The sequence below is a fragment of the Triturus cristatus genome, chromosome 2_1, assembly GCF_964204655.1.
Source record: "Triturus cristatus chromosome 2_1, aTriCri1.1, whole genome shotgun sequence".
In the NCBI taxonomy this organism is placed as follows: domain Eukaryota; kingdom Metazoa; phylum Chordata; class Amphibia; order Caudata; family Salamandridae; genus Triturus; species Triturus cristatus.
In genome coordinates, this window is record NC_140581.1 from 103,087,543 (window position 1) to 103,115,081 (window position 27,539).

At 47.2% G+C, this 27,539-nt stretch overlaps 1 protein-coding gene across 2 annotated transcripts in view; it reads right to left on the reverse strand.

Annotated features, from left to right (window-relative positions):
- The window catches only part of CNTFR (ciliary neurotrophic factor receptor), an 874,361-nt gene that overhangs the window by 703,094 nt on the left and 143,728 nt on the right, over nucleotides 1-27,539 (reverse strand). For both annotated transcript variants that reach the window (XM_085628365.1, XM_085628374.1), the window contains exon 2: nucleotides 7,310-7,389. The gene's annotated coding sequence lies outside the window, so the exon portion shown is untranslated. The remainder of the gene's footprint in view (nucleotides 1-7,309; nucleotides 7,390-27,539) is intronic.

A 27,539-nucleotide genomic window follows, 5' to 3' on the forward strand; every position in this document is an offset into this window, starting at 1 on the left:
CTGCAGTCGCCATGTAAAACTGCCTTGTGTTTCACCTGCAGTCGCCATCTCAATCTGCCTTGTGTTTCACCTGCAGCCACCGTGTAAAACTGCCTTGTGTTTCACCTGCAGTCACCATCTCAATCTGCCTTGTGTTTCACCTGCAGCCGCCGTGTAAAACTGCCTTGTGTTTCACCTGCAGTCACCATCTCAATCTGCCTTGTGTTTACCATGCAGCCGCCGTGTAAAACTGCCTTGTGTTTCACCTGCAGTTGTCATGTAAAACTGCCTTGTGTTTCACCTGCAGTCGCTGTGTAAAACTGCCTTGTGTTTCACCTGCAGTCGTCATGTAAAACTGCCTTGTGTTTCACCTGCAGTCGCTGTGTAAAACTGCCTTGTGTTTCACCTGCAGTTGACATGTAAAACTGCCTTGTGTTTCACCTGCAGTCGCCATGTAAAGCTGCCTTGTGTTTCACCAGCAGACGCTGTGTAAAACTGCCTTGTGTTTCACCTGCAGTCGCCATGTAAAACTGCCTTGTGTTTCACCTGCAGTCGCCATCTCAATCTGCCTTGTGTTTCACCTGCAGCCACCGTGTAAAACTGCCTTGTGTTTCACCTGCAGTCACCATCTCAATCTGCCTTGTGTTTCACCTGCAGCCGCCGTGTAAAACTGCCTTGTGTTTCACCTGCAGTCACCATCTCAATCTGCCTTGTGTTTCCCATGCAGCCGCCGTGTAAAACTGCCTTGTGTTTCACCTGCAGTTGTCATGTAAAACTGCCTTGTGTTTCACCTGCAGTCGCTGTGTAAAACTGCCTTGTGTTTCACCTGCAGTCGTCATGTAAAACTGCCTTGTGTTTCACCTGCAGTCGCTGTGTAAAACTGCCTTGTGTTTCACCTGCAGTTGACATGTAAAACTGCCTTGTGTTTCACCTGCAGTCGCCATGTAAAACTGCCTTGTGTTTCACCAGCAGACGCAGTGTAAAACTGCCTTGTGTTTCACCTGCAGTCGCCATGTAAAACTGCCTTGTGTTTCACCTGCAGTCGCCAAGTAAAACTGCCTTGTGTTTCACCTGCAGTCGCCATGTAAAACTGCCTTGTGTTTCACCTGCAGTCGCCATGTAAAACTGCCTTGTGTTTCACCTGCAGTCGCCATGTAAAACTGCCTTGTGTTTCACCTGCAGTCGCTGTGTAAAACTGCCTTGTGTTTCACCTGCAGTCGCCATGTAAAACTGCCTTGTGTTTCACCTGCAGTCGCCATCTCAATCTGCCTTGTGTTTCACCTGCAGTTAACATGTAAAACTGCCTTGTGTTTCCCATGCAGCCGCCGTGTAAAACTGCCTTGTGTTTCACCTGCAGTCGTCATGTAAAACTGCCTTGTGTTTCACCTGCAGTCGCCGTGTAAAACTGCCTTGTGTTTCACCTGCAGTCGCCATGTAAAACTACCTTGTGTTTCACCCTCAGTCGCTGTGTAAAACTGCCTTGTGTTTCACCTGCAGTTGACATGTAAAACTGCCTTGTGTTTCACCTGCAGTCGCCATGTAAAGCTGCCTTGTGTTTCACCAGCAGACGCTGTGTAAAACTGCCTTGTGTTTCACCTGCAGTCGCCATGTAAAACTGCCTTGTGTTTCACCTGCAGTCGCCATCTCAATCTGCCTTGTGTTTCACCTGCAGCCACCGTGTAAAACTGCCTTGTGTTTCACCTGCAGTCACCATCTCAATCTGCCTTGTGTTTCACCTGCAGCCGCCATGTAAAACTGCCTTGTGTTTCACCTGCAGTCACCATCTCAATCTGCCTTGTGTTTACCATGCAGCCGCCGTGTAAAACTGCCTTGTGTTTCACCTGCAGTTGTCATGTTAAACTGCCTTGTGTTTCACCTGCAGTCGCTGTGTAAAACTGCCTTGTGTTTCACCTGCAGTCGTCATGTAAAACTGCCTTGTGTTTCACCTGCAGTCGCTGTGTAAAACTGCCTTGTGTTTCACCTGCAGTTGACATGTAAAACTGCCTTGTGTTTCACCTGCAGTCGCCATGTAAAGCTGCCTTGTGTTTCACCAGCAGACGCTGTGTAAAACTGCCTTGTGTTTCACCTGCAGTCGCCATGTAAAACTGCCTTGTGTTTCACCTGCAGTCGCCATCTCAATCTGCCTTGTGTTTCACCTGCAGCCACCGTGTAAAACTGCCTTGTGTTTCACCTGCAGTCACCATCTCAATCTGCCTTGTGTTTCACCTGCAGCCGCCGTGTAAAACTGCCTTGTGTTTCACCTGCAGTCACCATCTCAATCTGCCTTGTGTTTCCCATGCAGCCGCCGTGTAAAACTGCCTTGTGTTTCACCTGCAGTTGTCATGTAAAACTGCCTTGTGTTTCACCTGCAGTCGCTGTGTAAAACTGCCTTGTGTTTCACCTGCAGTCGTCATGTAAAACTGCCTTGTGTTTCACCTGCAGTCGCTGTGTAAAACTGCCTTGTGTTTCACCTGCAGTTGACATGTAAAACTGCCTTGTGTTTCACCTGCAGTCGCCATGTAAAACTGCCTTGTGTTTCACCAGCAGACGCAGTGTAAAACTGCCTTGTGTTTCACCTGCAGTCGCCATGTAAAACTGCCTTGTGTTTCACCTGCAGTCGCCAAGTAAAACTGCCTTGTGTTTCACCTGCAGTCGCCATGTAAAACTGCCTTGTGTTTCACCTGCAGTCGCCATGTAAAACTGCCTTGTGTTTCACCTGCAGTCGCCATGTAAAACTGCCTTGTGTTTCACCTGCAGTCGCTGTGTAAAACTGCCTTGTGTTTCACCTGCAGTCGCCATGTAAAACTGCCTTGTGTTTCACCTGCAGTCGCCATCTCAATCTGCCTTGTGTTTCACCTGCAGTTGACATGTAAAACTGCCTTGTGTTTCACCTGCAGTCGCCATGTAAAACTGCCTTGTGTTTCACCTGCAGTCGCCATGTAAAACTGCCTTGTGTTTCACCTGCAGTCGCCGTGTAAAACTGCCTTGTGTTTCACCTGCAGTCGCCATGTAAAACTACCTTGTGTTTCACCCTCAGTCACCGTGTAAAACTGCCTTGTGTTTCACCTGCAGTTGACATGTAAAACTGCCTTGTGTTTCACCTGCAGTCGCCATGTAAAGCTGCCTTGTGTTTCACCAGCAGACGCTGTGTAAAACTGCCTTGTGTTTCACCTGCAGTCGCCATGTAAAACTGCCTTGTGTTTCACCTGCAGTCGCCATCTCAATCTGCCTTGTGTTTCACCTGCAGCCACCGTGTAAAACTGCCTTGTGTTTCACCTGCAGTCACCATCTCAATCTGCCTTGTGTTTCACCTGCAGCCGCCGTGTAAAACTGCCTTGTGTTTCACCTGCAGTTGTCATGTAAAACTGCCTTGTGTTTCACCTGCAGTCGCTGTGTAAAACTGCCTTGTGTTTTACCTGCAGTCGCCGTGTAAAACTGCCTTGTGTTTCACCCTCAGTCACCGTGTAAAACTGCCTTGTGTTACCCCATCTGAGCAGCTGCTGGGTGTCCTCAACATACAATCAGAAGTAAAATCATTGCTGCCCAACAAGCATTTGGAAGCAGTAAAAAAACAAGAGAGTGCTATGTGACCCAAAGGTTTTTGAGAAGCAACTTGCATTTTAAAACCTCAGGCCTCCACTGATGATCTCAAGGATGATGTTTAGACTTAAGAAGAATGAAATCTGTTTTTAGTAACCATGTTGCTCTGAGATTATCACATTATTTGTGGGTTAAAGCTCTAATCAGGGGAGAGGCGCTATGTATTAGGCACTTCCTACCACAGCAATAGCAACCAGATTGTAATGGTGTGCCAAGGGTGACAGGGGTCCTAATGCATTGAGTCTAGGGGGGTTTGTTGCCCCCTGATTGGTTAGTAGTCCTCTCAGGCCCCTGGTCCCCAGTGCATTGCACCAGCTGCCATAGGGTACCAAGGCCTTCGCCAGGGCCTGGCAGGAAGGGAGAAAGGAGCTGTGAGCTCCAGAGGGGGACAGGAATGAAGAGAGTGCCGCCGCTGGAGCCTCGATGGCCAAGGGCTTTAAGAATGAGGTTTCACCCGTTTGTCATCGATTGCACAAAAATATAAAAAATAAGGTAATTGCATAGTGAAACATTTATCTTAATAGATTCTTGCCAGGTCTGGGCGTAGTTTTGCAGTAAGACATTTTGGCGTTTCCGCACGCATACACATTCACCACAATTTTCAGACCCAAAACAAGCTGGACTCGAATCTTAAAATGTTACTTTAAGGATAATTTTCTTACGAATTAACTGTGCTGTAAAATATATTGGAATACATGATTAAATATTTATTTTCAACATTTTATTGATTATTTCTTCAGTGCTGCAATGTCATGTGCTGCCGCCCAGGTGAATCCAGGCCAGTGTGTGGTAAGAGGGATGCCACTTCATCCATCCAGACCAGCATGTCCACCTCCCGCTTCTCAGGCCCCCGACCTCAGCCTCAGAGCGGGCACCCCAACTATCCGTCACCAGGGGCCCAAGACGTCTCCTCTACCTTGTCACCATTTCCTGTCCCAGTTCTAATTTGCTTTATAATCTTAAAATGGGATTTAATTTTATAATCTGTTCATCCCAAAATGCCCCATAAAAAGGTTTGGGGGGCTCCATCCAAGGTCTTTGCTCACCACATCTGTGGCACAGCGAGGCCTTGCAAAGTGTGCACGTTGGGGAAGAGTTCAGGGCCAAGATGGGGGGTCAGGGGGGTGACCACTGACCCATGCATAAAACTGGCCTCAGTACCTTGATATGTGGAAGAAAAGCAAAGACAAATGTGAGAAAACAAAGTTGCTATGGAGAGAAGAGAGTGATGGCTGAGTCCAGCTGGGTGGTTGTCTACGGTGCCCCCTGCTGGACACCACTAGAGGCCCCACCATTGTGTAGGGGTGCAGTGGTCTGTATCTTTCAGTTGGGTAATAGTAAACAACTTGTACTCAACATCCAAGTACCTTTCAGGGATCGTGCTCTATATAAATACATGATATCTTACGTTACGTTACGTTACGTCATGTTATGTTGTGTTATGTTATGTTACATCACGACACGTATTATGTTTTCTTATGTTATGTTCACGGCAGATCTGGAATTGAAAATAACTGAGTGCAAAATAAGTACACAGGCTGCCACCTAGCACATATAGAAGGAGGATATGCCGTGGAGGATTGTTTTTGAGCAGGAAGCGCATGGCTGCTAATTGTGTGCCGGTGCAGAGGGACAGCAGGAATGCACCGTATCTTGTAAATAGAATTGGCGTAGGGTAGTGTCGCAAAATGACTTGTGGCTCTACTCTACCCTACGCCAATTCTTTGTAAATATGCCCCTATGTAGAGGCTCCCACTCCTACAATACTCTGGGAGTGGACAGACTCAGGCAGAGGGATGTGTTCGTTTGCCATTATGTCATGAGTACGCCTCGAACCACTAGCCGTAGTCCAGCTTTGGTGGCATTGACACGGTTACGGTCACACTCACTCTAATAGCTCACTAAGTACGTTAGGCTTGAGCCAGGGCCAGACTGCATCAACCGGCTGGTGGATTAGGGAAAAAGAAAATGAAAATGCTGTTCTGGACACGCTGAGTAACTCAGGGTAAGTTCTTAACCTACCTGGCAGCAAAAAAAAAACATTGGGATCCTGCAGCCAATCGCTGAGGCGTACGCGCACTCACTAGATGGACCAACCCAACGGTGAAGATGTTCAGCACCAGGTCCCACCCACCTTCATCGCTGGCCATCAAAGAGGATGATGGGAACGAAACATGGGCCTGGGTTGGTTGCATAGAGATAGAGATCCATAGTGCATCAAGAGAAGGATGAGCAACTTTGGCAATGCAGAAAGTGAGATTTAAAAATCTGCTGTTTCTCAAATCTTGCAGTGAGCAGTGTTTGGTCAGTGCTCCACTTCAGATGAACAGAACAGCGCTTTTAAACAGCACTCATCAGGGAAGAGAGGTTTCAAGTGCACTGCTTTCACCGGAGGAAGATAATGGAGGGAAGCAAAGGTCACTGAAGGTCACAGACCCCTGGGAGAGTCCATGGAGAGCACACTGAGCGCGCGCTGGCTCTTCAGGTGTGTCAAGAGACATGTCACTCACCCCGAGAAGCGGTCAAACATACCCCTCCTCCCTAGCACCTTCAAGGCCCTCGACTGGCGCCCCTCCTAAAAGAAACAGCTCTTTTTATTCTGACTCAGATCTTTTGCAATGTGGGCACGGGTGATCACGAGTCACTTACCTGGCAACGCCAGCTGAGCCATCCCTGTATCCGAGCTCGATAAATTGAGTACCATTACAGTGCTTAGAAACAGCAACAAAGCTTCATAAAAGCATATATGTATTAGCTTTGCCACCCCGACATTCTGACACAGAAGGAAAGGGGAAGCTGGGTACCACGGTTTACAGTCGGTGTACCCAACTGCAGACGCTGGGCACATGAGGTACAATTCCCACCAATAAGAAAACACTGTGGAGCAGGAACAAATAACACAAGCAACAGAATGAGTCTATCAGAGTTAGTGACCTTAGAACCTTTGAAGGAACTCGCACCAGCACACTGGGAGAGGATGAATTAAGATGGACTCGCAGGGACACAAAAACAGCTCTCAAAGCAAGCAGCCTTCAGACGCCAGGAGCCACAACAACAAAAGAACCCCCCCTCGATTTCTCAAGGACTAGCCCATTCTAAGAAAAGGAAACACCTGTGGCCAGGCCACAAATACTGAGTCATAATATCATTAACAAAAGTATCGTCCCATTGGTGGAGATTTATGATTATTAACTCCAACGTGTAGGACTTGATATCAGATAATATTCTCACAAGACGTTCTGGTACCACACCACCGCAGAGTGTAGATGCAAGCAGATGAGGGCAATGTGGTCCAATGCAGCCATCCACTCTCTAAATCTTGGTCAATAAGGAACTATGTATTCACATTGACAGTGATCTAATTGCCATGAAGCCCAGACCGCACTCACATACCCCCGAAGCCAGAGTAATGTGCGAGTGGGAGCATCCTGACCAAGTGTCTCCACCGTCTCGTCTTCCAATCTTTAGTAGAGGCCCAATCAGGGGGCCACACACTGGAACATTTAGCAACCCTTTCACATCACTGTAGCCACCTCCTCGAACAATTCCATCTCCAGTTCAAAGAGAACAGAAACCGGTGAGACGGAAGCGACCCGGCCTGTCACAAAGTCAGTCTTGCTTTGATGTCAGCGGGCCACATCTGTTTTCCACACCTACAAAGCTCACCACTGCAGAGCAGTCAGAAACATTAATTACTGAGAGTGAAGAATGAACCAAAGGGTTGTCTTACCTCCCGGCCGATCCAGATGTTCAGAAGAGCCCCGAGACCGCCATCAAAATCCTTCTTGTGTGTGGTAATCCTTCTTCAGGCTGCGGGCAGAAGGTAGAGCAGACCGTGAGAATGGAGACACAGCTACACCCCAAGACCCAACAATCAATCACCCTCAAGCCAAACAATCAAAGTATAAAAGAACTTGGATGGCTCAGAGGGATTTGAGAACTAAAACAATCTCTTGGTATATCATGTAATAAAATACAACGCAAAAGAACGCAAGGCGATGCAACACAACACAAAATAACATAATATACCACAACCATGCACGCTATTAAACTCAAATTACAGATGCGCTTCCTGTAATAAAGGTCCTTATAAAAGTTCCTAACTCTTCACTTCCTATCACTATATATTGTCTCAACCGCCACACGGTCTTAATACCTCAAGACGCGGATAATTTTCAAAAGTGCAACTTCTAGCTCTAAAAGTTGCCGTCTCCCTGTATAAAAAGGGGCCAACCTCTACCACCTCCAGTACTAAGCCGAGTCAGACATCTCGTGCAGAGCGGCTCATGATCATGAGCTGGATTTTACTGAGTATCACTCAGTGCACAGAGTATTAACGCATAGTAATGTCACACTCATCACCCTCTACAGTCAACAGTGTTTAGTTACGACCACCATAAAAGCCTCATTTAGAGTTCGACAGATGGGATAATCCACCACAAACATGACGGATATCCGTCCACCATATTACAAGTGCATTGTATCCTATGGCACCTGTGATACGGTGGACAGGAAATCCACCACATTTGTGACGGAGTATCCCATCTTCCAAATTCAAAATCAGGCCCCAAGTTCTCATGTGCCAAGCTGCGATACATGCATGCATGTATATAAACATATATAAACATATATACATCTATGTATATACAAACATATACACAGATACATTTATCTACGTATATACATACATATATGCATTTTAGCTTGTTTGTAAACAGGTTCTTGGCTCCTCCTGGAGTCTCAAAACCCTACATCCCTCTTCTTTGAGCTCAAGGTGATAATCCCAGACTTTACAGTAGACATTGATACCAAATCCACATCTCAGGATTGCAGCTTCTATACCCTCAAGTTTCAGCATTCTTGGACCGGTCAGCAATATTATGATCTAATACCAAAGGTCTGAACGAGTTAAAATGTGGTCCAAACACATATATTGCTAATAAGGACCCTTCGGTACTGAGATTGAAGGTCCGGCCCTAATATAAAGTGATTCTAAGCATCTCTTCCAAGCTTCTACCTTTTAAGCAGCACTGGCCTGCTGAGGACAACACTGCATGAACATAAGCACAACCAACAGTCAATGTTAGACACAACATCCCAATTACACCCAACACAGCACCTATTTTCCCAATAGTAGACTGTTACTACAGTACCTGCCGTCAAGGCACATCATGCACAAACCCCCACTAAGGCAGCAGCTCTAATTCTAGACTAACTCGTATAGAGAGCATGTTCCCTAACTTAGAGATGCACATGCGAGTTCTTCATGACTTCAAGCAGACACCTTGGATATTTTTTGTCTGTTTAACACATCTCATCACATCTCATCCCATCACATCCCATCCCATCACCTATTTTCCTCTTTTCGCATCACCTCGTATTATTTTTGAAGGCTTTGATGTTTGTTGGTGACGTGTTTATTGAATAACATGCATGAGTGGAATGTGCATTTGTACCTGAGCCTCAGTCTCACCCCAAATAAGTCCACACACCTCAAATCCATCCATAGCCTGTCTTTACTAAGATGTCACGCAATGCAGCACAGCATCGACATCAGTTCTGCCGTGCTGCGTGAAAGGACAGCACGGCACAGTGCCCCATCCACAAGTCTGCTACTGGTGTCACCTGCTGCCCTGGCACACACAGGGAGCCTTGTGCGATGCACAGCCTTGCACCATGGTGGAGAGGCGAGTCTGCACTGTCTAGCCTGGATTTCCAGTACACATTCCCATGAACAGACACACTCAGAAGGCTCTGCCACAGTGGGTATGTTGTGGGCACATCAGCACACATGCAGTCAGTTTCTGGGAGAAATCAACACATCCCCCTAGTCTGTGTCTGTTCTGAGAGGTGCAGGCCCTGGCTACCGTAGTACATCTAGTTTGGCGTCAAGTCCTACGTGTCTATGTGCTGATCAGTCCCCACTGACCCCACTAGAGCAAGAGTGTTTTTGTGCCACGAAAAGTGCACCTGTCCCGTGCACAATTCCTTTCGCATTAGAGAACAATCCACCTCCGCCTCTTGCGCTGCTTTCCATCTCCTTCCACCTCTTTCCATCTCTTTGTGTTTTTGTTTCAGTGCAAAGTCTTAGTGAATTGTCGCATGGTTCTAATATTATTGTGTCACCTCGACTGGCAATCTTTTATTGAAAACAATGTCAGGTTTGCACGCTTTTCGCAATTTTTCCAATTGTTATGTTTCAGTAAATAGAAAAATCAAAGTTCAAGGCTTGTTTTTTCAGGGAAAGCATTTTACTTATGTTTTTAGTCCAGTAGGGAAACTGACTGGGTTTTGTGCCTGCTGGTGGGTGATAAAATGAGCACCCGTGCCACAGAGGCGCAGATGATTCACACAGGCGGTGGTGCCCCTGTGCAATGACCAGGGCGCCTCCTAGTCTCCACTCAGTCACTTTGCTCTGAGCAGGACCACAGAGAGAGGCTCCTGATAGATGCAACGATGAATGACCACAGACATTCCCAAGCAGCTGAGCTCATTGTCAGCCACTTAGGACGCCCCTGTCTCCTGGCTGTAGACGGGGTGCAATAGACAGGACAGAACCTTCTGGAAGCCAACAGATGCCAGGGACAAGCTGGAACAGATCTGGGGCCAGTTATGTCACTAGGCTGTAAACAGATGTCCGTTGGAAGCCTGTTCATTCCATGCACTTTGCCCTGGTCAGTTTGTCATGACCCTTTTTTGTGTTTATCTTTGTGTTGTTTTGTGATTTGTTATACTGTGATGTGTCTCTTGTCTGCAATCTGTTCATCCGGATCAAAAGTCCATCAAAAAGTGCTACAGTATTTATTTATCGACTTCTATATAGCGCGGATTTGACCCGAAGGCGTCAGAGCGCTTTATGGAATATGCATAGCAGCATTTACAAACAGTATACAAGTAATATATAGTTAAAAAAAAGAGTAAACATGATAATAGTATGTAAACGAGGTGGAGTAGAAGGTTATAGCAGCGTTTATGGATAACCTACAGGAAAATGGTAAATACAATGTACATAATATGTAAACGATGATGCCACAGATAGGTTATATCGATCGAGGGAGCGTTGGTGGAGGCCTTCAGGCTTATTGCTGGTTGGAGGGGCAGACTGTCAGTGAAGTCTGTTATATGATATGGTCAGGTGCAGAAACTGCAAAGGTTAACGGATTCCTTTTCAGTTGCTGATTGCCGCATTCAGCTCTTAAAATGATACTTATTAAGGGTGTGTACGTTTTTTTCGTACTGTATTACCAGTTGTTAAAATGAAAACAAATGAAAAAAATACTATCACAGGCTGTGCCACATCTGGCGCACACTTAGCCTTTTCTCGCTGCATCACTTGTTCGTCCATTAGCACAGTATTCCTGTGGCCCTGAACATAACATATCATAGCATACCAACATAACATAAAATACAACATGACGTCATTAACTTCATCTTAGCAACAATGGCCTAGTAATGACGCCCATTGGAAATGCACTAAATAGACGCTGCCTCAGAAGTCAGGGCACGTCTAAACACTAGAACCAGGTGCGCTTAATTCCTATTTTGGATTCTCCACATGCACATACTCTTGTGATCCTGGGCGGATCTCTTTACATTACTGTGCCCTGGAGCTGGCAAACTGAAGGCATTAAAAAAAAGGTTGAATGGTACTTTGAAGTGCTTCATACACAACTAAACGCTTTGTTGGTGCTATTTTAGATGAGACTGAGTGCAGGAGCGCAAAATGCATGTATTATGCGTTGCGTAATGATGTGAAATTTTGGAAGATTATGCAACATTGTATGTGATTATGCGAAATAGAAATTCATCCTTTAGCAGCATATTTTAGGGCAAAGTGCCTCCTCATGCCAGGCTTTGATGGAGGATCCTTCCCATGCTAAAAAGTAGGGGCATATTAGGAAGGGCGTCTTCACCGCGTTAGCGGCACTTTTTGCCGAAAAGCGGCGATATTTTAATCGCCCTATCAGCAAGCTGTTGCTAACAGCTGTTAGCGAAAGCTTTCTGGCGAAAGCAACCGTTTTGGGGGCCGCTTTGCATGTCAGCGATATTAGTCGCTATTGACATGCAAAGTAGGCCTTCCCGACCAAAAGACCACGGAAACAGACGCTAACAGACCCAACGCCTATTAGCGATGACAAAAGTCGCGCTAACCGGGGTTATCGCCGGAATTTTTACACCTGCTAAAATCCTGACTAAGCCATTATCCTCAATGGGGGGTGGATTCTAAGGCTGAATCCTCCCCTGCCTCTTAGCAAGTTTTACGTTAGCGATAAAAGTTTTATCGCTGTTTTACTTGTGTTTTCGGTGGATTTCGCTGCTCTCGCTGGATCTTTTATCGCATTGGAGGTATACGTTGGCAATAACGCGCTATCTCTGTGATAGGATCCAACGATAGACGGCGATAAAAAATATGCGCTAAGCGCGATTTGGGATATTTATCGCACGCCCTTGCTAATATGCCCCGTAGTGTCAAAAACACAATTGTTGTTAAAAATAAATGCTTACGTTCTGATTATTCACGTTGTTCCCAAGCGCATGCGCTATAATTTTGCTTCGAACAGCAGTGTAATTAAGAAAGGTGGAGTTATGGCATAATTTGGGGGATTTCATAACACGAAATTCGAGAAAATGTGCAAATTACACTAGCATAATTTAAATTTCACGCAGGCCTAATAGGGATGCCGCACAGAGGGGGAGAGTACGCACTGGCCCCTACGCTGTGCATGCCCCACAGCTCCTTCTAGGTGGCTGTATCTGCAATCTGTATGCAGGGAGCTGTCTTCACACATTTGCAGCCACCAGGGCCCTCTGAAGGTCATGACAGCCCAGCACCGCTGCTCCTGGAGCGATCCTGATGTGATTACAGCTGTCATCATTGATGTGACCCATATAACAGCAGCATGATGCCATGTGCAAGATTACAACAGTGAGTCATGGTTGTACGCAAATAGAATGTGCATGTGTCAGATTGCAATCAGAATCCATCCATCACTCCACATCTGTATCTCTGTACCTTTTTTAGGCCTCGCCCACCAGACCGCTTTGAGTGCTGTGGCTGAGAAAGTCTTTTGTGAACTGCATCGAATGCATACAGGGGGCTCAGAGCCGACCCCACGCTCCCTTTTCAGAAAATGGCGACGAGTCATTCCGAAGGCATGCCTATGTGTGGCGACGAATGTACATGCCTGAAAAATGACACGGTCGACTGGAACGGCGCATCATTACACCTTTAAAAAATATATATATATTGCTGATGCAGCATCAGCAAAAATCATTTACAAAGACAATAATAGAACAAGGCAAAACCTACTGGCTTTGCCAAAACGTATTTAGAGTTTATTTGGTTCTGTTAAGCAGAACCTGATGTATTATTGGAGATCTCTACACAGTAGTGCCTGCATATTGTAGGGCACAAAATATTTACATCTGAGAAGTTACACTGGTGTCACTCAGATCTCATCCAGGAAGCAACAGTGTCAATACCTGTAAGAAGGCACCAAAGTCTGGGATCACTGGCAGACTCCCTAAACTCCCCAACAGGCTTGGTCTCAGGTAGTTCTTGTCCTAATTCTTTTATTTTAGGCGGGTTGAGGACGGGAATGTTGCCTTGTAGCCACTCCAGAGCCTTGCACAGCACAGTGAGGGTCTTGTGAGCTTCATTATAGGTTCTTTCTAAGAACCAAGCTGACAGACCATAGAGTTTATCGATAGATTGTCACCACTTTTTCCATTCCCACGTGGGCCGCCATTACAGAGTACTGCACTGCCAAAAGGGACAAAGCGACCAATTAACAGAGCATAAATGTGAGTGTTTTTGGGGCGTACTCCACAGGGAGAGCTTTACTTTATACAGAATATGACAGACAACATTTAGACTCCTCTTGTGAGCTAGACTCAGGCACAGCTCACTGCAGGCCAGGCATTGCTCCGCCTCCAGTGTGAATGGACGCTGCCTCATTGGCAGAACTTTGTAATATTTTGACACTTTTCAACACATTCTTTGCAAGGGAAACTGCAATACCAGCCACAGAAGTCCGAGGGGAAACTAAATCCAGCCACTGAGAGGGAGCGGCGGTGGTGTTCTACACGGGAGCACGCTACCACAAGAGAAACTTTAGGCAGCCATGTTGAAACGTTGAAAGAATGAAGAGGCGAGATAAAGATACAAGAGCAAAATATAACTGATGGGGACTTCATGGGCACTAGTATTGAGAGTATTAAAATGATTTCTGCCAGTTGTATTGTTAATCTTATAATATCATAGAAAGTGGAGCTGTGAAAAATAAGCAATTATGTTACATAAGCTGATCAGCCTGAGAGTTTGAGATGTGGAAGGTCCTTTCCAACCACCCGGTAGAAGAAAGGATCTAAAGTGTCAAAGAAGTCTTCTACTGAGCTAGAGACAACCGAAGCTGATTATGGCCTGCCAACATCCTTCAACAACATCCCTCCCCGGCGTATAATTAGTACTTGTTGTGCAAGTTACGGACCCTGGGTACACGTAGAGTGAGGAAAGTACACAGAAACAACCGTGATAATTCAATTGGTTACTCTACAACCACATGCATTCCTACATATTTTTACTGCATCCCTCACCACCTCACCCTGAGTTGATCATAAGTGTTGCTGTAATCACAACAAGCCGCGCGGTGGTAACCACGTATCAGGTGTCTTCGCCCTTATTGATGGCGGCGAAGGCGGAGATAGCAAGAGACGAGTCGGCACCCATCGCACCATCAGGAGAAAGAGCCTATGAATTGCGAAGTGACATGAAATAATTAAAGGGTGCCCCCAGAATCTGACAGATGCAACTGGCGCGCTTGTGGAGTCCACCGCAGGCACTGCTGCAATTTGTCATGCCTGTCATGCGCTTTGCTTTCTGAAATATTTAAGCACAGCATCCTTGAGCTGGCACGCCACGGCATCATCCGTCAGGTCGCATCCTGCCTAGACATATGTGATTGGGTAAACGAGATGGTCCGCGTTGATGGAGCGGGATTCGCGGTCTTCTCTGTCGCTGATTGCTCCAACGGTGACACCGGGACAATTCTGCCATCAGCGAGCTATTGTGTGTGAAATAACAGGCATCCGTGAAGGGAAGAATGAATCAAATAGATACCGCCCTCTGGTAGATGCTGGAGTCATGGTGCTCATTTATTATCTTTATTTAAGAGTCTTGTAACGCGCTCTGTCAAACTCTCACCACAAATGGTCCCTATTGTTGCTGGTGCTACCTGTGGATACACATGAGCAAGGCATTCTGATGTCGGACATGAACATAAGGTTTATTTCCATTCAATCGCTTCCCACTTGAATATTCACCATTTTTATACGTATACTGCTTTGCTTAACCACCCCACAAGTGCTTATCCACCCTTAGGGTGACTTTTGGGGTGCATATCTGAATTGTCTCTTTCACGTAGGCATCCTTGAAAGCTTTGCTTCCAGTTCCTCATAATCAATGGGTGGAGTTTGTGGCATCTTTCCTTAGGTAAAGATTAGAAAAGATGAATGCCAAGAGAGGATTGAATCGCAGCATCCTTGTCAACCAATGCAAATACGGCTGAACATACAGTGTTTGGCTAAGAATATGGGATACACTGCTGCCTTGACCTACATCTCTTATGTGTTGATGCTGGACAACACCAAAAATAAATCCAAGGTACTGTCTTTTTACGGGTACCTACAGCTCTTGGGTAGAATCTTGTGCTCTACCAGCTTCTCATAATACATGCACAAAGGGATGTTTTCAGTCTGGGCTTCACTCAGACTGGCCATACTTTTCATATCCCCATTGATGTGTTTATGCGGGCCTCTAAATTGCAACCTGTTTGCTTGGGAGGTTCTTTGTTTGTGGTGTGTTTGACCTTAGCAGCAATTGATATTTGCTATGGTGGTAAGAGCGCTTAGGAGCCAGCAAGTTTAATCTAAATCTAGTTGTAGGATCTAAAGGCCACGGGTCATCCCATGCACAGAGAACTTTGATCCATGGTAGGTTAATGCTCGAAGCTACAAGTGTTGGCTTGCTTTGTCGCCGCCTAGTTCGTCCAGCTGGACCTTAAGGTTAGCTCTGTTCATTGTGAAAGATTCAATCGCTGCGGCGCACTTTTAGGCCGCGAGGGAAGATAATATGATGCCTTTCAGACTATCCGCAGTGCTTAGGCATGTACAGAGCTTTAAACTCTCCAGAGCCTGCCTTCCACCACCATCGTGTAGTATCTATTGCAATCCCGGATGAGACCTTCCTGTCTGATTTTAAGATGCAACGCTTATGTCACTCCAGTCGAAGACCCAAGCACCAATCAAAATCTATGACTTACTGGCCTGACGTGAAGTAGAGGCTCTCAATGCGCGCTGCCACATTATGTAAGTATCCTGGTTGCTTTCTCTGGCAGTGCCTACAATCTCATTGAGATGTGGTCTAAAAGGGAGACATCCGTTACATCGCAGTCTTCACACCGCAATACGTTTACAAGGCAGGCATTACAAAGCAAGTCGTTACAACGACTTGCACTGGATGGTGCTATACACTAAGGAATAGTATGATTTACTATTCCAACACCTTCCCTACTGTTACGTAGGCTGGAGTTGGAATAGTAAATCACACTATTCCTAAGTCCAGCGCCCTCCAGCGCAAGTCGTTGTAACGATTTGCGTTGTAATGTCTGCATTGTAAACATATCGCAATGTAACGTCATAGATTCGGTGTAAAAGTGCCATCTCATGACCAAGACAGATATCACTCAGTGTGATCAACACCAGAAAGCTTAAGAAAGTGTTAACACTTGAGATACAAAGAAGGCGGTGAGGTAAAACACAGAAAAGGAGTGGTAAGTCAATCCTTGCATCAGAAATTATGGTTTTGAATGGCTAATCAGCTACCAAGGAAATCAGTGGTCACTATATAAACAGGGCTTCCTTGCGCTGAACAGCCCATGGAGGAAGCACGGAACAAGGTGAAACCTACGTTGAGAAACGTGAAGGACATTGCCGTGAGAAGAAGACATTTCCATAGACCCCCTCACACCAAACCTCTGCCATTTCCCAGCAGAGAAAGCATTATATCAGAAATGAATGTTGCTCAGCTTACCAACTGTGGAAGGATGGAGGTCTGGGCTGACCTTCCCACGGTCTGCATGTAGCAGCAGATAATGCACCATGTCCATGAACCCATGGTCATCGTGTCTACGCAAGAGGCGTGCTCTGTCCTTTCTATGCCTGGAAGAGGAGAGATTAACATGCCCGTCTGGGAACTGTCCTAAATCTGAGAAGACTGCAGAACCTGCTGGAAAAAAGCGATGACTCGTGACCTGAACTCTGCGGATTACGAATGTCAGTAACACCCGCGTTACACCTCCAGCAACAACTGTAGATTCTGAGCAAGTGAAAAACATTACAACCACAATTCCATACCCATGAGGCGAACAATGAGGGCTACAAACTGCCCTCTTACATGTTGGGGAGTAACTGCAAGCTTGGTTGATAGGCTTACAAGTATAGTTTTTTATCTGTTCGTAAAGCGCTGGCTTGGGACAGAGGCCACTTTGTAGCACTAGAGCTTTCGAAGTCAAAGCTTTTCAGTGAGGTCTTCTCACACTGGGTCAACTCTTGCTGAAAAGTGGTTGGAGGGAGTTATTTGAGTGTGCATTCATGTCTGGTGCTAGGAGAGGGCTCCCTCCTCTAAAAAGAAGGAGAGCTCATCCCTGAGGCATCCATAAGGCTGTGAAGAGGCATCTCCAGGGTTCTTCTTACAAGAGCTGTCAAGTTTGGCTGATTTCTCCCGTAGATGTAGAACACAAGATCAAACCAGCCTATCGCTGTGCCACCGCTACCAGCGGAGACTCAACTGACCCCACAGACTCGTCGCCAGAGGTTGACACCTGCATGCTTTGTAGAGGGGCTCTCTCCGGAGCACTGACAACAGTAACAACACCATGGTGTTTGTGTCTCGCATCAATCATTTAGTTATGGAGCAGTAAACTGCTGTTAAGTGAGCATATAGCGGTACTTCCCTCTAAAAACATCAAGTTCTTGAAAACCATGGTGTGTTTCTGGGTGTCCCCTCTGTTTCCGTACACAAAACCTCTTGAACTTTACAGCCAAGACTATCCTGCAAGCGGAAGACTGAATATATTTTAGGTAAACCTCTTGGTAACAGCTCTTGTGTGAAACCAAGGGGGACAAATTTTGTTTCCAACTGAAAATCTAAGCAGGTGGGATATGAAAGCCCCTCTAAATCCGAGCAGAGAGGTCATCTTCCGGCCCCGGCTAGTAATGGCTTCCAAATGCGCCGGACCCTGGGCTCGAGGGCTCTCCTGGCACTTGTTTCTGGATGGGTTTAATATGATGACTGGATGGACGCAGTGTAGAACAGAGATGTTGGGTACCAGCCAGCCCTCTAATTATTCTCCACAGAAGGGGATAAAATAGAGGGTCAGCTTTGTGCCTATGAGCGTAAAGATAGGAACTCAAGGTACGAACGACATTAGGTGCTCCGAGCTTGTACCTATGGCAAGAACACAGTTCCATCAGCCCTTTTTGCAGACACACCTGGAGGCAGCACTTTGTGTAGCAGTAAAGTGCAAGCCCTGGATCCAGAGGCTGCAGCACTGCGGAGAGATTTCCCATAGTCCAGCTGCAGGATGATGACTACGTCCTTTAATGCCCCAAAATGGCTCTTGTCAAAGATGATGTATCTTTCTCAGCATCCCTGGCTGGAAGGAGAGGGCCTTTTACTGGTGGTGGGATTACTTCCACATGTCTACACGTGAGCTGGCCTCAGGCTATGGGCTCTTGTGATAGAAGCTGGCCAATGGTAGAAGCACCGCGTGAAGAACGCCCCTGGGGGTCATGGATGTGTACAGACCCCCCTAGTAATTACGTGTTGGAGCCAAGCACGTGGCCAGCCTCCAGCCCGCGACATGTGCTATGCATCTCTTTGGAGAACGGTGCTCACCCCTTAGTGAAAAGATGATGGACAAGACAATGTTTGATCAGCGAGGGGTTGTTGACCGTGCCAGTGCAGAATTTTTATTACACAGATATAATCGTCTTTGTAACGTAACTACTGGGCAACCCCTTAGCTAGTGTAATTTCTTGTTTTATTTACACGTATACCATCAAGTAAATTACCTCATGGGAGAGTTGATTTAAGAACAAATGTGTTGCGACAATGGACAGTCGCGAGAAAAGATACAAAACAGCATGTTGTGTATTTATGGTGCAAACGGGGATCTTGCTATAAACTGCGTTGAGAAAGGTTCATTGCATTGGTAGTGCTTGTATAGAACGTGAATACCCATAGTCCTTAGCTGAAGAAATCTGCATACTCCCGCCCTCCATAGCACTGATCATCTAGCAAAAACTGGCAGACTCCTAGAGTCTCCCCCTTGTGCACATTCAGGATGAGATGGAACAGGAAGAAAACTTGCAGAATGCCAAGAATATGTTCCCAAGAATTTGCCACCCTCCAAGTCGGCAGACAGTCAGTGATTAGGGCATGAAGGCCAGTGGCGGTCTTCAGTCCTTCTATTTACAATGTTTGTGTTTCTGAGCAGAAGTGACATCACACTCTATTTGGCCTTTACTTTGAGTCACATACACACATGATTGAACACACACACACATATACAAACTCTCAGATAAATACACTCTCCCTTGCAGACATACTTTAGAAGCGTTCTTTGCTTACTGTAGCTGTCAGATGGGGTCATATTCCAGCTAATAATACTCAATCTTTATTACACTAATAGTGATTAATAATATCCATTATTTGTGTAATAGACATTTGTTAGAGAACCATGGAAATGTTGCTCCAAACGAGTCCATTAGGAAGAGCTGCCCATGTGTTCCTGGCACTGATTTTGCCACCTCTGAGGTCGGGGTCGCAAAGGCAGGGCCGGGGGTAGAAAGCGGCATGCCAGGAGTCGCAGCTGAGACCCCAAATGACGCCCATGTTTTCAGCTTCTTTGAGTGAGTGCACGTGGCTGCGCAGGACCAGAGATAGATGCTACACATTGTAGAAAGGGACTTATGTAAACGTGGCGGTGATAGCTAAGCAGGAACCAAAGGTTCTCATTTAGAGATGTGCAGATGAGCTTCACATGTCACAAAGCACAAGGTGTCCCGTCTGCTAAAGTCGTTGTTTCCGGGCTCTATTCAGAGTCAGGGAAGCGCCATGTTCCTGAGGACGGAGCCTTCTGAGGGGCAGCCATTGCGCCGGGACTGCCTGGCGGTCTCAGACAAGAAACCAAACCAATGGCCCGCACGTGCTGGGAGAAAACCCCCAGCATGCCAGAGACATTACATTTTGGTTTTTCAATAACAAAATCTTGCTTTGGCCTATTGTTTCTAAAAACAAAAGGCTTTGCTGAGTGGGTGCGTTCAACACCAACTCAGACACGATACAGTGACTTCATTGGAGGCCCCACGGCGGCGACTCTGCTGTAGGCACAGAGATCTCTGACTCCCTAGTAGAGACCTCTAGGTATGGCTGGTGGTTCTCCATCATGTCTGTGAAGACCATCCCTCTACTCTTCTGGCGGCCCAGCCGACGCTCTGCCATACTCTAGTAGTATACCTTGTGTTGGGGGATCTCTTTGTACATGCCTACAAGTATTTGTCTATATCAGACTGAGATGATGTTTGTCTCTACATGTCTGCCTCTCTATGGGCACCTGCTTATTTTTCAGCAAGGCAGCCACAAACATTTGTATAGCGAACGTTTGGTTAAATAAACGTGTATCCCAATTTTGAAAGTCATAGGAAACAATTTTATTCCAAACCAGCCAGCCCCTTTGTCCAGCTGCTTGTCTTTCGAGTGTAGATGGGTGCCCCTACCACCCCAACATTTGCGCAAGAAAGTGTTAGTCTGGCCACAATCCTAGTAGTACCTATCTGATCTACGATAAGATCTAGGCGTTACCACGGTCAATGCTAAGGTAAGGTGAAAGAAGGTGACTACCTTTGGATCTGTCGCCATGGCGGCAGACGATGTTCTCAAATCCTATAAATTGAGTTGTGACGTGTCAAAATGTCCATTCTCTTATATTTGTACCACAGTTGTGGTTCTGAGTAGCAGCAGGCAACAGCCTTGGAAATGGACAAGGCTAGTAAGGAAACAGTCGTGGGACACTTCAGACGAAGCCGACTCCTCCCTGGCAAAGCCACTTTTCAGATCCACGGACCTGCTGGCAGCTTCACATTTTCCAGCAGGTCGGTCGGTGTTCCTCCAAGAACGAGCTTTGTAAGAGGAGGTAGACATTTTCAGCAGAAAAACAGATAAGAAGCCTTGAGTGTGTAGCACCGCACCCGAAGAGAGAGTAAGGAAAGGAACTTCATTCTCCTTTCCCTAACTTTCATAGGGCCATATTATCAAGAAACAGCGTTAAAATTATCGGCGCTTTAGCTGCAGAAAACTGCCGCTAAAGCGGCGATAATGGGCTTGATAATATGCCCTGGAGAATTCCAATAGAAGCCCATGTTGACACCAGAACATGGGTTTCTGTTGGAATTCTCAAGGGCATATTATCAAGAAACGTCTTTAAAATTATCGCCGCTTTAGTGGCAGAAAACTGCCGCTAAAGCGGCGATAATGGGCTTGATAATAGGCCTTGAGAATTCCCATAGAAGCCCATGTTGACGCCAGAACATGGGCTTCTATGGGAATTCTCAAGGGCATATTATCAAGCCCATTATCGCTGCTTTAGCGGCAGTTTTCTGCCGCTAAAGCAGCGATAATTTTAACGCCGTGCTTGATAATATACCCCATAGTTTTTTTCCTTATCTCTTTCCTCTGAATAACCCACTAAAGTATGAAAGCAAGAGATCTTGTTTCTTTGTTCAATTATTTTAAATTGTCAACTATGTCACTATTAAAATCTCCAACCTTGCTGAGGCAGGCAGGCCTAAATTGGTTTTGGACTAAGACCAAACTGCTTGCGGGCACCAAGAAATGGTTTATTCTTGGCTCTTGTAAGATAGATTGATATTGTAACATTGGACAAAGTTTAGATCACTTTAAAGGAGCTGAGTGATTAATTTTTGCCGGTGGCTTAAGCTGAGTACCTATTTCTGTTAACCGGAAAACTTTGCAGCTTCTGTACTGTTCCGATCTCTGCCTGAGAATAGGTAAAAACTGATTATTCCTGCTTTTTGTCTCATTAGAAATAGAAGAACAGTCAATACAAGGATTGTTTACCTTTTTAGGGTACTGATAGCCCTTCTTCTATTTCCATAAACTACAATGGGAATTGAAAGCAGGACTATTCGAGGGCGGTAGCCCTTCTTCTATTTCCATAAACTTCAATGACAATTGAAAGTAGGCATATTCGAGGGTGGGCGGGCAGCCTGCAGAGGTGGCATGAAGCTTCGGATGTACTTAAGCTACAGATAATGCCTTCCTCCCAGAAAAAAAATATTTTACAATGAATGGCCGTGGCCCTATGAGAGCAAGCCACTCCTGTCACTGTTGCCAAAGTCAATCCTCTAAGTTCATTTCAGGTGCATTCGGACAAAGGATGGCAGCCAACTGGAGTGGTCAGAGCAACTATTCAGAAAAAAAGAGAATTTGTTTGTGAATGATGGCTATTATCTGACTCCCAGTCTCGTTATCTAGAATCTTTCTGCTTATGAACACATGAGTGCACTTATGAAAGACGAAATTCCATTACAGCGACTAAACAGGATCTCGGGCGGGGTAATTTGCAGGCAGCGGAGTCCATCTAAGTGATATTCCGAGTGCGCATCACTGGGCTGCTGCTCTTACTTCATCTGCCCATGACCCTCCCCCTCTTCCTCACAATTGTGTATGACAGATCCGGTCTTGAACACAACCAGGAAATTCACATGGAGTGGCATGGGAGGTGGGGTCCTGCAGGCCTACAGAGATGATGCCTGGAAACCTTCTGTGTTCCCTATTGGCTGGTCTGCTCTTGGGCACCAGTAGGGTGGGGAGGGAGCGTGAGCCACATCAAGGTGCAGAGCGGTGGAAGAGTGCACCGGCCTGCCACAGACGGTGGAGAGGAGATGACATGAAGGAAAATGAGGCTCTGGTTCAATGACGGCTGGAGCCAAGGGAGCTAATAAGAGACTGACGAGAGCTAAATTGTCTATCGAAACTCTCCATCAGCCTTCACATTACAGAGCTCGCTTCCAGCAATTTCACAGGATTAATAATGGATGCGGGATAATTAAAGCAGTCTCGCATTAGCCTTCTTCCTGTTTTTCTATCAACGTCTGCTTAACTCTGTGTGACCCGCAGCCTTCTCCCGCCTACACGCCCCTTTCCTTCCACCCAACAGAGAACCAAGAATGCCTTAAGGTCATTGCAAACAGGTATCTCTACTAGACATGTGCACTCCTGACCCACATGTAACATGCTTCAGGTCTCTGTACTAGACATGTGCCCTCCTGAGCCACCCTTGATATGCTACAGGTCTCTCTTCTAGACATGTGCACTCTTGGCCCACACTTGACATGTTTCAGGTCTCTGTACTAGACATGTGCACTCCTGACCCAAACTTCACATGCTTCAGGTCTCTGTACTAGACATGTGCACTCCTGACCCACACTTAACATGCTTCAGGTCTCTGTACTAGACATGTGCACTCCTGACCCACACTTGACATGCTTCAGGTCTCTGTTGTAAATGCATCTTGATGTACCGTTCATACTTCTAGAACTTTCAGTATGTTCTAATGCTTGTATTGGATTCCAGAAACGCCAGTTAGCGGTTGGTCAGCTGGCGAGGAGTTGTTATCTGCATTCATCTTATTTAATTAAACTATAAGCTAAACCTACCAGGATCCAGTGACGTTTCTTCAACATTTTGGCGACGATCTAGGATCAGCTGACCGGCATCCCATCCGTGTTCACACGGAAGCAGCACCACACTTCAAGTGTGTGCCGGCAGAAGCAACTCTTCGCGGATGAGTCAAGAATCCACGTGAAGCAGTCGAGTTCCCTCGCTAGCCGACGAGGAGTAAAGACTTTGCAGCAATTTTTCAAGAAATTTCGACGGCTTTCCCTCTAGCCGTGAGTGTGCTTGTGCGCATGCGCTTCCAGTAGGCGACGCCCATTTGCATCCGGCGTGTGTATGCTCCACGTCTCCATTGCTTTTATGTCGTTTTGACCAATGGTGAAAAATGGAATCTTAGGAGAGTGGCTCTTTATCAAAAGGGGTCTACAAACATTAATCATGATCATTCGTTTGTTTCCTCATGCTCTCAAAATGTTGACACGAATAGTGGGTATATGTTATCTACCACGGCTGAAGTTACTCCTGCTTCGTTTCTGTTAGACCTGGCACCTTGGCGTGAGTCTCCCTCCCTCTTTTTGTCGCTGTGCCCCATGTGGTTTTATGGTGTTGGCCGCTCAGCGCGCTGTGCCACTGCCAACCAGTGTCGCGGTGCGAGTGCTCCCTTTGTAAATTGTATGTGTTGGTTGGATTCCATGATTGGCTTGTTTGATTTACTATCAGACCCCAGTAAAGGGCGCCAGGAGCGCCAGGGCATGTAAAGGCAAACGCCGCTGGTGGGCCTGCAGCACGGTTTGTGCCACCCACAGAAGCGGCCGGTAAAATACGTCTAAGGTCTGCCATCGCAGAACCTGCGTGCAGTCTGGTACTGACACGCCGACCGACAAGTGCCCACACTTGCCGGTCCCCGAAACCTTCCCTTAGCTGCATGTTAGTCACCCCTCTGGTAGGCCCACGGGCAGGGTGCATTGTGAGCCTGAGGTAGGACAAGCCTAGATGCGTGGCCTGTCCTGGTAGTGAACGACCGCCATTTTTGTTGTTCACTACTGTAAGGCTACCCTGTTCTCATAGGCCAGTACGGGCGGCCTGGATTATTACACCCTATGATCCTAACCGACCCAGGGAACATGGTAGGAGATCGAGTTTAGTATGCCTGAACTCGGAATGTTAGGATACATCTTTTCGCAAGGTTTATTTTAATATTCCGGGTTTGCAAATGTCACTTTTAGAAAGTTGGCCTTTGCTTGCCTAACCATTTCAGCCGCCTCTGCGTGATGTGTATCTGATGTCTGGCTGGTGTGCGTGACAGGGCTGGGGGAACCCAGATGGGCAGGGCTAGGTAGCCTGGTATGAATAGGACGATCGACAGGTAGATGGGTGGGAGGAGTGCTCCTAGGTTCTGAATAGGACAGTGCTCCGCTACCTCGAGGCTGGCTCCACCCCCTGTGGAGCGTCTGATGACTCTGCCCTGCACTCTGAAAGAAGAAGCCTACATCACGTAAACAAAGTGCTCAGAAACCGGACTGAACTAGGCAAGGGCCCCCCTGGCCTGGGAGAACAAAAGATTTGTGGTATAAATGGAGGAGCCCTGCTCCTAAGAAACTAGATCCGCTTTTGACCAAGAAGAATCTCTGCCTGAGGAGGAGGCACCGGGAAAGCTGTAGGAGGAAGACTGTCCCTATCCTGGGGGATTGGCCTGCAGTGGTGACCTCGCTGCCAAAGGGGAGAAGAGAAACTGTTGCTGAAGACTTTGCTTTATTCTTCCTTTCAAGACTTGTGCTTTTCCAAAACGATCTCCAAGGGCTTGGAACTGAGCTTGCCCCCTGAACGGAGCCCCAGGACCATTGGGCTCTACCTGATCTTCACTCGCCTGCTGCTGGACTGGGGTGTCCTTTCCCTCGCCGGAGCTGTGATCCACGTGCCGCAGTCCCTCCCCGAGCCGTGACCAGGACTGCTTAGCCGCCCCCGCCTTGGGAAGAGCCTCGCTCGATCGGAGCCGCTCCCCCTACGCTGTGCTGGGCTACCCCTGTCACCTCGCTCGCTGGAGGCTCGCTGCGCACCTTCACCCTCCCGCCGGAATCGGCGTTTGTGAGCATCTCCAAGCCTCGGACGGCCCGGACGTATCTGCGTGCCCGGCTGCCCCGCTTTGTTCACCCGCCACCTACAACACCCGCTCTTGTCGTGAGCCTGAAGATCAGACACCCCTCATGAAGTGTGGGAGCCCCGGACGCCGCCTCGCTCTTCTGCCGAAGAGCCGCTGAAATCCCGCCCCCACCTTTGCGTCAAGAGACAAGGTACTGTACTTACAACTCCGACCCCGAACTCACATCGGATCCAGGGTCCGCAACGTTCTGATTTCCCTGTCATCTGCTGTGGGCTTCCAAGTCGCCACCTCAGCCTGGAGTGTGCTGAGGCCTACAGTCACCTTGTGCCCGCCTAAAGAACTTTCCGTACAAAGAGAACTTTACCGTATTCCTAAGAATTGTGGCCCCATCAGTTCAACGTTACTGGGCCTTGTATTTAACTCTGCTGAAACTACATAAAAGCTTATTTTTATATACTACCGGATTGGTGTCCATTTGTGGTGCATGCAAGGGGTTTACTGTATGTGTAATTGCATTTGCTTAACCGTGTACGCCTGAGACTTAGCCTAGACTGCTCGCGCCACGCACCTAGAGGGTGAGCAGGGGTTATTCTGAGGAGTCATCCTTCGCCCTGACAAGAAGTAAAGGGTCCCTGCTTGTTGTGGGTTCACACCTGCGTCAACCAGAGCCCCCTCATTTCTAACATTGGTGGCAGCGGTGAGGATTTACGGATTTGCATTTGTGGTTTGCGTATAGTGAATCACTGATCGCCACGTAGTGAGAGCAGACCAGTAACACAGCCACAAGGCTAGCATTGTTTTTGTTTTGCCAAGAATCTCCGTTGTTAGAGCCATGCCTGGTTCACTTTCCGCCGGAAGGGCGGCTTCCGTAATCTCTGGATTTGAAGACATAGATTGGGAGGAAGGCGCACTTCATGATCGTACCAATGAAGACTTGAAAGGTCTTTGCTCCAAGTTCAGGATTGCCCAAACTGGATTGAAAAAGAAGGAGCAACTCGTAAAGGCGCTGAGGGCCTGGTATGAGTCAAAGGCACCAGAGAATCAGGTGGAAGTGGTTCCACCAGAAAGTGTCCATGAGTTCGGCAGATGCCTGTCGCCAGAGGAGTTGGCGGACAGGGCAGCAACCCGGGCACACGAGGTGGAAATGGCGAAACTTCATGGGCAGATGGATATGGAAAAACAAAGATTAGCCATGGAAGAAAAGAAACTACAATTAGAGCATGACATGAAGCTGAGGGAGCTGGAGCTGAAAGCCAAAAGTTTGGAGCTTAATCCCTCTGGTGGCAGCACACCGCCAGGATCGGCGGAACCAAGAGTTTATATTCCTAAGGATGTAGTGAAGGAGTTCTTCAGGAATGACGACATCGGGCAGTGGTTCAGAGCCTACGAGGTAGCCATGTCTTCCCACCGGGTCCCTGAGAAAGATTGGGGAGCGGGGTTGTGGGGAAGGTTCCTGAGTGAGGGGCGGGACACACTGCTAGACTTACCTGTTGATGTTCGTAATTCTTATCCCCATATGAAGGAAGCATTGATGACTAGGTATGGGTTGACCCCTGAGTTATATAGACAGAGGTTCAGGGGTTGCACTAAGATTCCCAATAGTACGTATGTGGAGTATGTGACTTTCTTTTGCAGAGCGCTGGATGGTTGGGTGAAGGGTAGTAAGGTGACTGATTATCAAGGGCTTCTTGATCTAATGGCCTGGGAGCACTTGTCCAGTAATTGTTTTCCTGAGCTGCGCCAGCACCTGATCGATAGTAAGCTGACTAACCCGAGGAAGCTTGCTGAGGAGGCGGACCGCTGGGTCAGTACCAGGGTCCACAAGGGTACCGTGGGAGATTCCGCCAAAAGTGGGCAGGGTCCCCAGCAGAAGAGTGGGGAGGACAGGGGTAAACAGAAGCAGTTCCAAAAAGGGCCACAAAATAATCCCCAAGGGAACCAAGGGAAGGGTTCTCAGCCTCCCCCACCCCGGAAACCGACCGGGGCCCCGACAGGTCCTCCTGTTCAGAAGGGGCCCGTAAGATGTTACAGGTGTAACAATTTGGGGCATTTTGCCTCTGATGTGAAGTGTCCGATGTTTGGTAAACCAGCACCCACTGG